Raw genomic sequence first — 14,023 nt, 5'->3', positions numbered from 1 at the left:
ATGGAAAAAAAAAACCTAAAGTAATTATTGGATGAGGAAAATAAATTAATTCAATTCAGTACTTAAAAAATGAAAATTACTGTGATCCCTGAAGCAGTATAGATGCATATATAAGTTCTTTCTTAAGGAAAATTACAACAGAAAAGTGCTGAAATATTAAGAAAATGTGGCAAACACTGCCTTTTTCCTATAAATTCAGTCTTACAGCTTAAGATGGCAAATTTCTAGAGAGGCTGGTAAGCAGATGTTTCATAGCTAGTAGAAGATGGGATCAGGATTTGAGGCAAGTCCTCTTGTCTCTGGGTCCCACATATTTAACCCTTAACTAGAGCTGCAGTGAGGAAAAATAAATTGATAGTAACCTTTCTTCCCTCCTGTCCCCTTCTTCCCACTGCCCAACCACCCATCAAAAGTAAACTTTGTGTTGTAAAGGTCTAAAATGCCATCTTAAATACTACAATGTTGGGGAACACTTTGCTAAACTATACTTCTACATGGCAGTTGTTCTGGAATATTTCCCATTAGCATTGCAGACGTGCTCTGTTTCACTACATTGTTAAAATTGCTTCCGTCTTTTAGGCCCCATCTGTGTACCACAAAAACATTCACATCGGCAGTTGTTATTTATCAAGAAAATAGCTGCTACTGATGACCATGTACTTAATCCAGTTGATTCTGTGGAGACAAACTGCTAATACTGCCCCAGCATCATAAATTGATCATAAAATAGTTTATCTAGTGGTTGCTAATAGACATATGCTCAGGTTTTCATAATGGTCATGCAACATAGGATTGTAAAGCTTTGAGAACTTGCTTTTTTGACATGAGAGATCTTATATTTGAGATTATCAATTGGGGAATCAAATAAGAGTATAACTCCTTCCCTAGTTTATAAAATTTTATTTCCTATTAATGTCACTTAAGTTTTGCTGCCTGAATGTAGGATGGGCTAAAATGTAATTTCTGAGTCTTTTCATGAAGTCAGTGCTAGAAAATTGATCAAGTGCCACAGTCAATAATAAAATAACCATTAAATACACTTTTAAATTTATTTAAGATTTTTTTTTTTTTTGAGACGGAGTCTCGCACTGTCGCTCAGGCTGGATTGCAGTGGCGCGATCTCGGCTCACTACAACTTCTGCCTCCCGGGTTCAAGCAATTCTCCTGCCTCAGCCTCCCAAGTAGCTGGGATTATAGGCACCCGCCACCAAGCCCAGCTAAGTTTTTTTGTATTTTTAGTAGAGATGGTGTTTCACGATGTTGGCCAGGCTGGTCTCAAACTCCTGACCTCGTGATCCGCCTGCCTCAGCCCCTCAAAGTGCTGGGATTACAGGCGTGAGCCACCACGCCTGGCCAATTTATTTAAGATTTAAAGATATTTCTGGTGGAAAGTGCATTACTAATTTTGGAAATGAGGAAGGGGAAATTATTTTTCATAAATGAGATGTCACCATACACTAATAAGACTTTGGAGCAGACTTTTAACTATAGCATCTGTGTTCTGAGTCCTCCCTTGAAGGGAAATTGGTGTTTGTAGGACTCAGAACCTCTTTTTTTCTTACAGTAAGAAGGATTGGTTGTTGGGTGGAGAATCCAGTTAGGTTTTACTGTTCTTTTACCTTCCTGATAATAACTAAGGCATTGCTGAAACAATGTTCCCATGTGATTATAAGTGCACTGTCTGACACTTGGACTTTGTTCCATTTTCCAGGGTGATGCGTGTGTACTTGTGTCAAGTTATTGCCCATATTAAGTGTGGCACAGAATGATAAGGTACCTTCTTGATAAACAGTCTTCAAGTAGGCTAGCTCTATCAGTGGGCCACCTGAAGGAGGCCATTCTCTGCTGCCAAAACCCTCCCAGTTCTCAGAACTAAGGCTTCCAAATGATGGCACCTCCTCCCAGCCTTTTTCTCATCCTTGTGTGTATTCAGCTCCTTCCAGGGCCTGTTCACTTTCTGTTTCCCCCAACAATGTGACCAGTGCAGCAAATAATTTATATAGTAGATGCCACCATTCACAACAGTGAGGTGACACAGAGGACCTCATCAACCCTCTTAGCTGACATGCAGAGATTACCTGTTGGTTAAATAGTTGAGTAACCTGTTTAGAAAACTATAATTTAATATCTTTATTTAGAATTAACTCAAATTAAAGCTCAACTGAACATTATCAAATTCCCCTGACTTTATGGCAGTGATGAACTTCTTTTCTAATCAATAAATTCTAACATAATCTACAATTCTCTGCTTATCTGAAAAGCTAAATCTGTGGACCCAGGCTGGGATAATGATGTCATAATTGATATTCTTATAATGTTGCTATTGTATTTTGGAATATTTCTGATTAGAAATTTTGGGGTTATAGTCAAGGAGCAGTGTTGGGTAAAAAAAGAAGCAACTGTAAAAAAAAATTATTTTTAAAAAGATAGAAATTTGGGGGTTTGACATTTAGTGGGGAAAAGGCAACTGATATAAAAGGAAAAAATAATTTTACCTTGGAAATAAGTGGAATATAATATAAATAGCCATTTGACCACTTACTGTGATGCTGCCAAACTAGAAATCAGGCATTGTTTATATATTTTCAGCCTTGGACAGTCGTAGGGAAAGTTTTCAATTAATACAGCAGTCATTGCCAAAGATCAGTTATAGAATAGTGCAATAATGATACCTGTGGTGCCTTACAGAATGTTTTTACATTTAAATTTTTAAAAACCAACCTTTGTAAGGACATTCTTTTAACACATGCCTAATGCTCTTGGATGATCTTCAAAAACTACTGATTATAGTTCTTAAATATTATTCATTGGAGATTTTACTGATAAGAACCTAAAGTAGGTGTCATGAAAATCACCGGCCTATGTTCACTTTTGAATAAATAACCAATGAAAAGATACAAACATTCTGAAATCAAACCCTCCATTTTTTTAAACCATTTTTAAATGATATCTCAATTGTATTACATGATGTGTTAGGCCGTTCTTGCATTGTTATAAAGAAATTCCTGAAACTGGGTAATTTATAAAGAAAAGAGGTGGCCGGGCACGGTGGCTCATGCCTGTAATCCCAGCACTTTGGGAGGCTGAAGTGGGCAGATTAATTGAGGTCAGGAGTTGGAGATCGGCCTGGCCAACACAGTGATACCCCGTCTCTACTAAAAATATAAAAATCAGCTGGGGGTGGTGGCGCACACCTGTAATCCCAGCTACTCAGGAGGCTGAGGCACGAGAATTGCTTGAACCCAGGAGGTGGAGGTTAAAGTGAGCCAAGATCGTGCCATTGCACTCCAACCTGGGTGACAGAGTGAGACCCTGTCGCAAAGTAAAAAAAAAAAAAAAAAAAAAAATTTAACTGGTCCACAGTTCTACAGACTGTACAGGAAGCATGGCGCCAGCATCTGTTTGCCTTCTGGGGAGGCTTCAGGGAGCTCTGCGGGGTGAAAGGCAGAGCAGGAGCGGGCATGACACGTGGCAAAAGCAGGAGCAAGGTTAGGGGGAGGTGCCACACATTTTTTTTTTTGAGACAGAGTCTCGCTCTGTCACCCAGGCTGGAGTACAGTGGCATGATCTCTGCTCACTACAACCTTCGCCTCCCAGGTTTGAGTGATCCTCCTGCCTCAGCCTCCTGAGTAGCTGGGACTACAGGCGCACGCCACCACACCTGGCTAATTTTGTAAGTTCCACACTTTTTTTTTTTTTTTTTTTTTTTTGAGATGGAGTCTCGCTCTGTCGCCCAGGCTGGAGTGCAGTGGCGCGATCTAGGCTCACTGCAAGCTCTGCCTCCCGGGTTCACGCCATTCTCCTGCCTCAGCCTCTCCGAGTAGCTGGGACTACAGGCGCCCGCCACCACGCCCGGCTAATTTTTTTGTATTTTTAGTAGAGACGGGGTTTCACCGTGGTCTCGATCTCCTGACCTCGTGATCCACCCGCCTCGGCCTCCCAAAGTGCTGGGATTACAAGCGTGAGCCACCGCGCCCGGCCCAAGTTCCACACTTTTAAGCAACCAGATCTCACCATAACTCATTCAATATCATGAGGACAGCACCAGGCCATGAGGGATCCACCCCCATGATCCGGTCACCTCCCACCAAGCCCCACTTCCAACACTGGGGATTATAATTCAACATGAGATCTAGAAGGAACAACATCCAAACTATATCACACACTTTCCTGTCTTTCCAATAATACACAGTAAAAAGAATTTAACTCTTTTTTGTACCTAGCACAATGCCTGTGTATAGCAGGCATCTGATATGTTTTAAATATCCTTTCCTTTAAATGTCATCTGACACAACGTCGTTTCAGGGGATCACTGATGTTGGAGGCTCTGTTTGCACCTGTACTAATGCTCCCAGATGATTGCCTTTTTGTAACTGGTTATTATTCTGTCTGCATCCTCAGCACCTTATGCCGCTGCTTAGGATGAAATAGTTTGAACCGCTTCTTCTCTTCAAATTTTCTTTTTCTTTTTTTTTTATTTTTTAGAGATGGGGTCTCATATTGCCCAGGGTGGTCTTGAACTCCTGGGCTCAAATGGTCCTCCCACCTCCGCCTCCCGAGTAACTGAGATTACAGGCGTGAGCCACCACATCTGGCAGCACTTCAGATTTTCTGTGACATCTCAGTAAGGCCAGAATGGAAGATCACAGAGGAAATGAGATGTCTGGCTTGTTTCCTCACTGACCTCATTTGTGTGCCTGGATTCCTCTATGGATCTGGCCAGCAGAGCTCTGTGGCCTCTGATAGTCAGCTGGCTGGAAGGTGGGGGAGTTGTGTCTGTGCATTTTGTGCAGGTGTTTTTTGGTTCTCATTGTGAGCCTCTATCTTTACTTCTCTCTCAAAACTTCTTACTCCCTGTTCAAAGATATGTTTCCTGTGATGTAGGCATGCTATTTGATCTCTTCATGTCTCAGGTTCCTCATCTGTGAAATGGGCATGTTAATAGTGTCAATGTAATAGGATCGTTGTGAGGATTAACTGAGTTAATATTTATAAGGTTCTTAGAGCTGTGGTACATAGTAAGGGTTAAAACATGTTTTTAGGCCAGGCCCAGTGGTTCACGCCTGTAATCCCAGCACTTTGGGAGGCTGAGGCCGATGGATCATTTGAGGTCAGGAATTTAAAACCAGCCTGGCCAACATGGTGAAACACCGTCTCTACTAAAAACACATACACACACACACACAAAGTTAGCCAGGCATGGTGGCAGGCGCCTGTGATCCCAGCTACTCAGGAGGCTGAGACAGGAGAATCACTTGAACCTGGGTGGCAGAGGTTGCAGGGAGCCAAGATTGCGCCATTGCACTCCGGCTTGGGCGATAAGAGTGAAACTCCATCTCAAAAATAAAAATAAAAAAAAAAGTTTTTAAAAATAGTTGTCAGACCACTGGAAAAGTGGTTCTTTAAGCTTCTTAAAGAAAAAGGAAAGATCCAGGAAGATGCTGCTTCTGGTAGAGGGTGACTTACACTTTCTTTTCCAAGGAAAGAGTGGAATAACATGAAGGAATTTGTATCCAAAGGCGGAGGACTGAAAGGTATTACCTAAAATACCTCTAAAAAATGTTGGCAGCAAGCCTAGTTCCTGACTAATGAAGTAATATATGGGAAGATGTTCATAGCAACTCCTTTGGGGCTCTTCATAGTAGATTTTAAAAAGAGACGAGGGAAATAAACTGGAAATATATGGGGATAGAGGGAATTAGGGGGCAAAGCTTATGCCAAGAGTTGGCAGTTATCTTCTGTATCTAATAAAGGCCAAAACAGAATGATCCTCAAACTGGAGATATGTATAGATAGAGATAAAAATATTAAAACAAAACAAAACAAAACAAACAATCGGACTTAAGTGTTTTTCTCAGCCTCTTCCGTGGAGAACGGGCACTTGGCTATCTGCTTTGTTAAAGAAAGCAGGCACTGCCTTATTGCATGTGCAAAGAGGTGCTGTGCTGGCCACCATGAAGCTTGAAATCTTTTCTTTTTCTTTTTTATTTTATTTATTTATTTATTTTTTGAGACAGGGTCTCACCCTGTGGCTCAGATTGGAGTGCAGTGGTGTGATCACAGCTCACTGCAGCCTCAACTTCCCAGGCTCAATCAGTCCTCCAGCCTCAGCTTCCTACGTAGCCAAGACTAAAGGCGTGCACCACCAACCCGACTAATTTTCTTATATTTTGTAGAGATGGGATCTCACTGTGTTGCCCAGGCTGGTCTCAAACTCCTGGGCTCAAATGCTCCTCCCACCTCAGCCTCCCAAAGTGTTGGCATTACAGGCATGAGCCACCATGCCCTGGCCACTTGGAACCTCTTCTGGTTCTCCCCAGATGTTTCTTGGGAGCCTGGGGGACAGAAGATTCACCATGCCTTTGGCTCGTGCTCTGCCTCACTGTGCATGGATTGCACTGGGGCTGGCTCCGACATTCCTGGCACAGGGCTTGGTCGCTCATTCGGGCTGATGGCCGCCCTTTGCCCTGTCTCCTTTGGCCGGAGGCAGCTGGGTTATAATTTGCTCTTTAGGCTTGGTAGTGCAGCCCTGCCACACTGCAGCATGTGTTTATTTTACAATCCACAGACAAGAAGAAGGGAGGCAAATTCCAGCCTTTTAAGAAGTTGTTTGGCAAAAGGAAAAAGAAAGACCCTTCGTTGTTCCGGGCTCAGTCGTTGGGGAAGAAGAGTCACTCTCATCAGAGTGTCAGCAATGGGACCTTTTCTTCAGATGAGGAGACCCTGGAAGACAATCTAAGGTAATAACTTGCACTTTCTTTTCAGATCTTTGGTGGAGTCCCGTGGGGGGGGAATGGGATCCCAAAGGAAGTAGGTGCTGTTTTTGGTTCCAGGAGACAAGAACAGAATCCCAAATGGGGCAGGGCGTTGGGATCACTCCTGTAATCCCAACACTTTGGGAGGCCGAGGCGGGCAGATCACTTGAGTCAGGAGTTCGAGGCCAGCCTAGGCAACATGGGGAAACCCCGTTTCTACTAAAAAAGGTACAAAAAAATTAGCCAGGTGTGGTGGTGTGCACCTGTAATCCCAGCTACTGAGGAGGTTGAGGCACAAGAATCACTTGAACCTGGGAGGTGGAGGTTGCAGTGAGCTGAGATCATGCCACTGCACTCCAGCCTGGGTGACAGAGTGAGACTCTGCTTCAAAAAAAAAAAAAAAAAAAAAAAGATCACAAATGGGTTCCATCTCTGGGAACGTGTAAGACTTGGTGTATTCTGCATGGAGAAGTCACCTTGGGGAGTTAGCAAATGAGTCTGACCTCATTTTCTGGGAGTGCACAGGAATTGGGCATTCACTTCGCTGCTCTTGTTTGTGGAAGGAGGCAACATTTCACTAGCTTGGCTCACCAGGGTTCCTCAGATTGAAGAAGACTGTGTTTCCTTATGCCGTTGCTTTACTAAGAGAAAGGGTGTCACAAGCTAGACTTTACACCCTTGTTGAGGATGCAGGTTGCTCAGGCACAGGTGGCCACCCTTCATACCCCTGGCCATCTCTAGCAACTGCTGGAGCCTGTCTATGATGGAGCTTTTGCCTGCCTGCCTGCCTGCCTGCCTGCCTGCCTGCCTTCCTTCCTTCCTTCCTTCCTTCCTTCCTTCCTTCCTTCCTTCCTTCCTTCCTTCCTTCCTTCTTTCCTCCGTTTCCTCCTTCCCTCCCTCCTTTCTTCCCTCTCCCTCCCCCACTTCTCCCTTTCTTCCCTTCCTTCCTTCCTTCTTTCCTTCCCCGCCTCTTAGAACACAGGCACTAAATCTGGGTGTGACAGTGTCGGGAACTCAGAAAAGTAGGGTCAGGGAGTACTTTCTCACCTGAGTGCTTGGAATTGAAGTCAGAATCAGAGCTGGTTAAACTCTGATACTGACAGCTTAGAAACCAGCTCCTCTGAGAAACCTTTTCCGACAACCCCGTCTGATTCATTTGCCCTTGCCCATGTTCTTCTAGCATCGTGTGCCTGGTTTCAGCAGAGAACTTGTCACTTTCTGTGGAAATTATTGATTTGCTTGTCTGTGTTCACTCGACTGTCAGTTTCATGAAGTCAGGGACTAGGTTTCATTCAGCCTTATATTACACGCTCAAAAAAATGTTTTCCATGAATGCCTGACACTGCATAAGCTAAGCGGACGGAATAGATGGTACCATCTGTGATAGTCTCACTGTGCTTCAAGGACAGAGACAAAAATATCCTCTGTGGTGTGTGTCAGTAAGTAAATTCTAATGAACACTGCTGTTGTGTCCAAATTACAAAACCCTCAGACCAGTGGTCCACATTAAGTTTTACAGCAAATATTCAGCAACAGCATTTGTTAGTCCTGATACTGACTCTTTTCCTTGACAGCCCTGTGTTTATTTTCTGTTGTCTTTCCTCTGTAGGGTAAGAAAATGATTTAATTTGACACAGGGAAAGATGTAACTGAAAGGAGAGCACAGCTAGTGCTAACTCACTCAGCTGTTGGAACGCTGTTCCAGTGGATAGTCAAGGAGTGTGCAGTTTGAATCCGTTTTGATTTTACTTCAGGTTTTCAATTGTAAAATAAGAGTGTGAACTTTTTGGCCTCGTGGTATCAGGAGGAGGAACAGAGAGTAAAATGAGAATAAGTGGCAGTTTAATACAAAATGAGGTCAAGTCTGGAAAGTTCTCCCTTAGAGGGACAGTTCTATGGAAACACAAGCCATCCTTTTTGTAGTATAGTAGGTATAGCATAGTTCGGCCAAGTCTGATTTCATATTGAGCCATGTCGGACTCTAACAGGAACGTGGACCCTGGAGGTTCTCTTCCCATTGAAGTCTTATATTCTGTTAACTTCTTGGGGTTTTCCTTAAGGTTGCAGGTTTTACAAAGCCCTGGGAAATTCCACTTTGGGTCAAATAGCTACATTTCTAATAATGTCACCTGTCCTCATTATTGACTCTTGTCCACAAACTTGCATTTATGAGATGTGTACTATATTTTAATTAAACACTTCTTTTTCTAATAAACTCATCTCATAAGTAAGGATATAAAAGGATAAGCTTTGGACTATTAATATTTAGAATGTCACTTTAAATATTTAAAAAATTAGTGGGTATATACCCAGAGGAGTATAAATCATTTTACCGTAAAGCCACATGCATGCAAATGTTCATTGCAGCACTGTTCACAATAGCAAAGACATGGAGTCAACCTAAATACCCATCAGTGACAGACTGGATAAAGAAATGTAGTGCATATGCACCATGGAATACTTTGCAGCCACAAAAAAGAACAAGGTCATGTCTTTTGCAGGAACGTGGATGGAGCTGGAGGCTATTATTCTTAGCAAACTAATGCAGGAACAGAAAACCAAATACTGCATGTTCTCACTTATAAGCGGGAGCTAAATGATGAGAACTCATGAACACAAAGAAGGGAACAACAGACACTGGAATCTACTTGAGTGTGGAGGGTGACGGGAGGGAGAGGAGCAGAAAAGATAATTTACTGGGCTTAATACCTGGATGATGAAATAATCTGCACAGCAAACCCATGTGACGTGAGTTTACCTACATAACCAACCTTCGCGTGTACCCCTGAACATAAAATAAAAGTTAAAAAAAAAATTAGGATAGAAACACAGCAAGGTGTGGCAGCAAGTGCCTTTAATCCCAGCTGCTAGGGAGGCTGAGGCAGGAAGGTCATCTGAGCCAGGAGTTCGAGGCTATAGTGCGCTATGATCATGTCTATGAATAGCTACTGCACTCTGGCCTGGACAACATAGAAAAAAAAGTTAGAAACACAGGAAAATAGAAGTAATTAAAAAATACGTATTTCTCTTTTCTAGGGAATCGACAATTGCAAAGTAATTTCAAAGTATTTACAAATTAAATACTACATATGTTGGTTATGGTATAACTGAGCTTCTAATTATTTGCCCTATTTACAGATGGAGAAAATGAAAAATGTTGTTTTCAGAAATTCTTATTTTTAGTTCATGGTTCAATTAACAGACTGTTACTTTACATTGTGTAATGATTCAAAAAATTTTCTGTACATTTTATTTGCTATCTCCAAAACGGACAGTTATCACAAAAGCACAAAACTCAAAGCTCCATTAACATGATTTTGGGTAGAGGTTACAAGAAGGTAGATTTCAGCCCAATGTGAGGGAGAATTTCCTAATTAGAACTGCCTAAAAATGGGAGGCTTGGCATGTGCCCACAAAGGTTGAGGCCAGTGAAGGTGGGATTTCTGCACTGGGTGGGAATTTAAGGGAGCTGAACTTTAACATCCTGTCAAACTCCCAAGAATGTGAAATTCTAGAAATGTTTCCATGACCAAGAATAGCTTCTTATTGATCTGCTCCTTCTGCCTGAAAATTTCCATTTCCTTTGGGTTTTTAAAGCATTCTTTTCTTTCTCTAGGTTAGAAGCCTTTATCTCTCCTAGGCTGCTGCTTTTAAATTATACATTCCTTGGGAAAAGCAAAGCAATAAAACATGATCCGTTTTTAACAATCTGATGTGATTTCTTTTCTTAATTAAACACAACTAATATTATGTTCCCAAAGGCGTGTTAAAGCAGTTGTTAAATTTTAAAAGAGGGAGAGGGTCATCTTGGTAAATAGGTTTGGGGAATTCTGAACAAAAACAAATTAAGTAGGATTCTTTATGTGGGACTCGACAGAAGTTTTACTATGCGAATGTGTCCTGTGAATCCCTAGGAAGAAGGATGTAGTATGCGGTATTTCAATGTTCCTTTGACCATAGACCCCTTTTTCACTGAGAATATCCAATGGCATTTTTTTTTTTTTATTATTATACTTTAGGTTTTAGGGTACATGTGCACAATGTGCAGGTTTGTTACATATGTATCCATGTGCCATGTTGGTTTGCTGCACCCATTAACTCGTCATTTAACATTAGGTATATCTCCTAATGCTATCCATCCCCCCTGCCCCCACCCCACAACAGTCCCCGGAGTGTGATGTTCCCCTTCCTGTGTCCATGAGTTCTCATTGTTCAATTCCCACCTATGAGTGAGAACATGCGGTGTTTGGTTTTTTGTCCTTGCAATAGTTTGCTGAGAATGATGTTTTCCAGTTTCATCCATGTCCCTACAAAGGACATGAACTCATCACTTTTTATGGCTGCATAGTATTCCATGGTGTGTATGTGCCACATTTTCTTAATCCAGTCTATCATTGTTGGACATTTGGGTTGGTTCCAACTCTTTGCTATTGTGAATAGTGCCTCAATAAACATACGTGTACATGTGTCTTTATAGCAGCATGATTTATAGTCCTTTGGGTATATACCCAGTAATGGGATGGCTGGGTCAAATGGTATTTCTAGTTCTAGATCCCTGAGGAATCGCCACACTGACTTCCACAATGGTTGAACTAGTTTACAGTCCCACCAACAGTGTAAAAGTGTTCCTATTTCTCCACATCCTCTCCAGCACCTGTTGTTTCCTGACTTTTTAATGATGGCCATTCTAACTGGTGTGAGATGGTATCTCATTGTGGTTTTGATTTGCATTTCTCTGATGGCCAGTGATGATGAGCATTTTTTCATGTGTTTTTTGGCTGCATAAATGTCTTCTTTTGAGAAGTGTATGTTCATATCCTTCGCCCACTTTTTGATGGGGTTGTTTTTTTCTTGTAAATTTGTTTGAGTTCATTGTAGATTCTGGATATTAGCCCTTTGTCAGATGAGTAGGTTGCAAAAATTTTCTCCCATTCTGTAGGTTGCCTGTTCACTCTGATGGTAGTTTCTTTTGCTGTGCAGAAGCTCTTTAGTTTAATTAGATCCCATTTGTCAATTTTGGCTTTCGTTGCCATTGCTTTTGGTGTTTTAGACATGAAGTCCTTGCCCACGCCTATGTCCTGAATGGTATTGCCTAGGTTTTCTTCTAGGGTTTTTATGGTTTTAGGTCTAACATGTAAGTCTTTAATCCATCTTGAATTAATTTTTGTATAAGGTGTAAGGAAGGGATCCAGTTTCAGCTTTCTACATATGGCTTGCCAGTTTTCCCAGCACCATTTATTAAATAGGGAATCCTTTCCCCATTGCTTGTTTTTGTCAGGTTTGTCAAAGATCAGATAGTTGTAGATATGCGGCATTATTTCTGAGGGCTCTGTTCTGTTCCATTGATCTATGTCTCTGTTGTGGTACCAGTACCATGCTGTTTTGGTTACTGTAGCCTTATAGTATAGTTTGAAGTGAGGTAGCATGATGCCTCCAGCTTTGTTCTTTTGGCTTAGGATTGACTTGGCGATGCAGGCTCTTTTTTGGTTCCATATGAACTTTAGAGTAGTTTTTTCCAATTCTGTGAAGAAAGTCATTGGTAGCTTGATGGGGATGGCATTGAATTTATAAATTACCTTGGGCAGTATGGCCATTTTCACGATATTGATTCTTCTAACCCAGGAGCATGGAATGTTCTTCCATTTGTTTGTATCCTCTTTTATTTCATTGAGCAGTGGTTTGTAGTTCTCCTTGAAGAGGTCCTTCACATCCCTTGTAAGTTGGATTCCTAGGTATTTTATTCTTTTTGAAGCAATTGTGAATGGTAGTTCACTCATGATTTGGCTCTCTGTTTGTCTGTGATTGGTGTACAAGAATGCTTGTGATTTTTGTACATTGATTTTGTATCCTGAGACTTTGCTGAAGTTGCTAATCAGCTTAAGGAGATTTTGGGCTGAGACAATGGGGTTTTCTAGATATACAATCATGTCATCTGCAAACAGGGACAATTTGACTTCCTCTCTTCCTAATTGAATACCCTTTATTTCCTTCTCCTGCCTGATTGTCCTGGCCAGAACTTCCAGCACTATGTTGAATAGGAGTGGTGAGAGAGGGCATCCCTGTCTTGTGCCAGTTTTCAAAGGGAATGCTTCCAGGTTTTGCCCATTCAGTATGATATTGGCTGTGGATTTGTCATAGATAGCTCTTATTATTTTGAGATATGTCCCATCAGTACCTAATTTATTGAGAGTTTTTAGCATGAAGGGTTGTTGAATTTTGTCAAAGGCCTTTTCTGCATCTATTGAGATAATCATGTGGTTTTTGTCTTTGATTCTGTTTATATGCTGGATTACATTTATTAATTTGCGTATGTTGAACCAGCCTTGCATCCCAGGGATGAAGCCCACTTGATCATGGTGGATAAGCTTTTTGATGTGCTGCTGGATTCAGTTTGCCGGTATCTTATTGAGGATTTTTGCATTAATGTTCATCAAGGATATTGGTCTGAAATTCTCTTTTTTCGTTATGTCTCTGCCAGGCTTTGGTATCAGGACGATGCTGGCCTCATAAAATGTGTTAGGGAGGATTCCCTCTTTTTCTATCTATTGGAATAGTTTCAGAAGGAATGGTACCAATTCCTCCTTGTACCTCTGGTAGAATTCGGCTGTGAATCCATCAGGTCCTGGACTCTTTTTGGTTGGTAAGCTATTGGTTATTGCCACAATTTCAGAGCCTGTTATTGGTCTATTCAGAGATTCAACTTCTTCCTGGTTTAGTCTTGGGAGGGTGTATTTGTTGAGGAATTTATCCATTTCTTCTAGATTTTCTAGTTTATTTGCATAGAGGTGTTTGTAGTATTCTCTGATGGTAGATTGTATTTCTGTGGGATTGGTGGTGATATCCCGTTTTTCATTTTTTATTGCATCTATTTGATTCTTCTCTCTTTTCTTCTTTATTAGTCTTGCTAGCGGTCTATCAATTTTGCTGATCTTTTCAAAAAACCAGCTCCCGGATTCATTAATTTTTGAAGGGTTTTTTGTGTCTCTATTTCCTTCAGTTCTGCTCTGATTTTAGTTATTTCTAGCCTTCTGCTAGCTTTTGAATGTGTTTGCTCTTGCTTTTCTAGTTCTTTTAATTGTGATGTTAGGGTGTCAATTTTGGATCTTTCCTGCTTTCTCTTGTGGGCATTTAGTGCTATAAATTTCCCTCTACACACTGCTTTGAATGTGTCCCAGAGATTCTGGTATGTTATGTCTTCTCATTGGTTTCAAAGAATATCTTTATTTCTGCCTTCATTTCATTATGTACCCAGTAGTCATTCAGGAGCA

At 41.3% G+C, this 14,023-nt stretch overlaps 1 protein-coding gene across 4 annotated transcripts in view; it reads left to right on the top strand.

Annotated features, from left to right (window-relative positions):
- CRACD (capping protein inhibiting regulator of actin dynamics) overlaps positions 1–14,023 on the top strand; it is a 299,860-nt gene that overhangs the window by 219,229 nt on the left and 66,608 nt on the right. For all 4 annotated transcript variants that reach the window (XM_055294598.2, XM_055294594.2, XM_055294595.2 and 1 more), the window contains one exon: positions 6,569–6,740. The gene's annotated coding sequence lies outside the window, so the exon portion shown is untranslated. The remainder of the gene's footprint in view (positions 1–6,568; positions 6,741–14,023) is intronic.

This window comes from Symphalangus syndactylus, chromosome 10 (assembly GCF_028878055.3).
Source record: "Symphalangus syndactylus isolate Jambi chromosome 10, NHGRI_mSymSyn1-v2.1_pri, whole genome shotgun sequence".
NCBI classification, from domain to species: Eukaryota; Metazoa; Chordata; class Mammalia; order Primates; family Hylobatidae; genus Symphalangus; species Symphalangus syndactylus.
The sequence above is the reverse complement of the archived record's forward strand: the minus strand, read 5'-3'. Positions and strand labels throughout refer to the sequence as shown.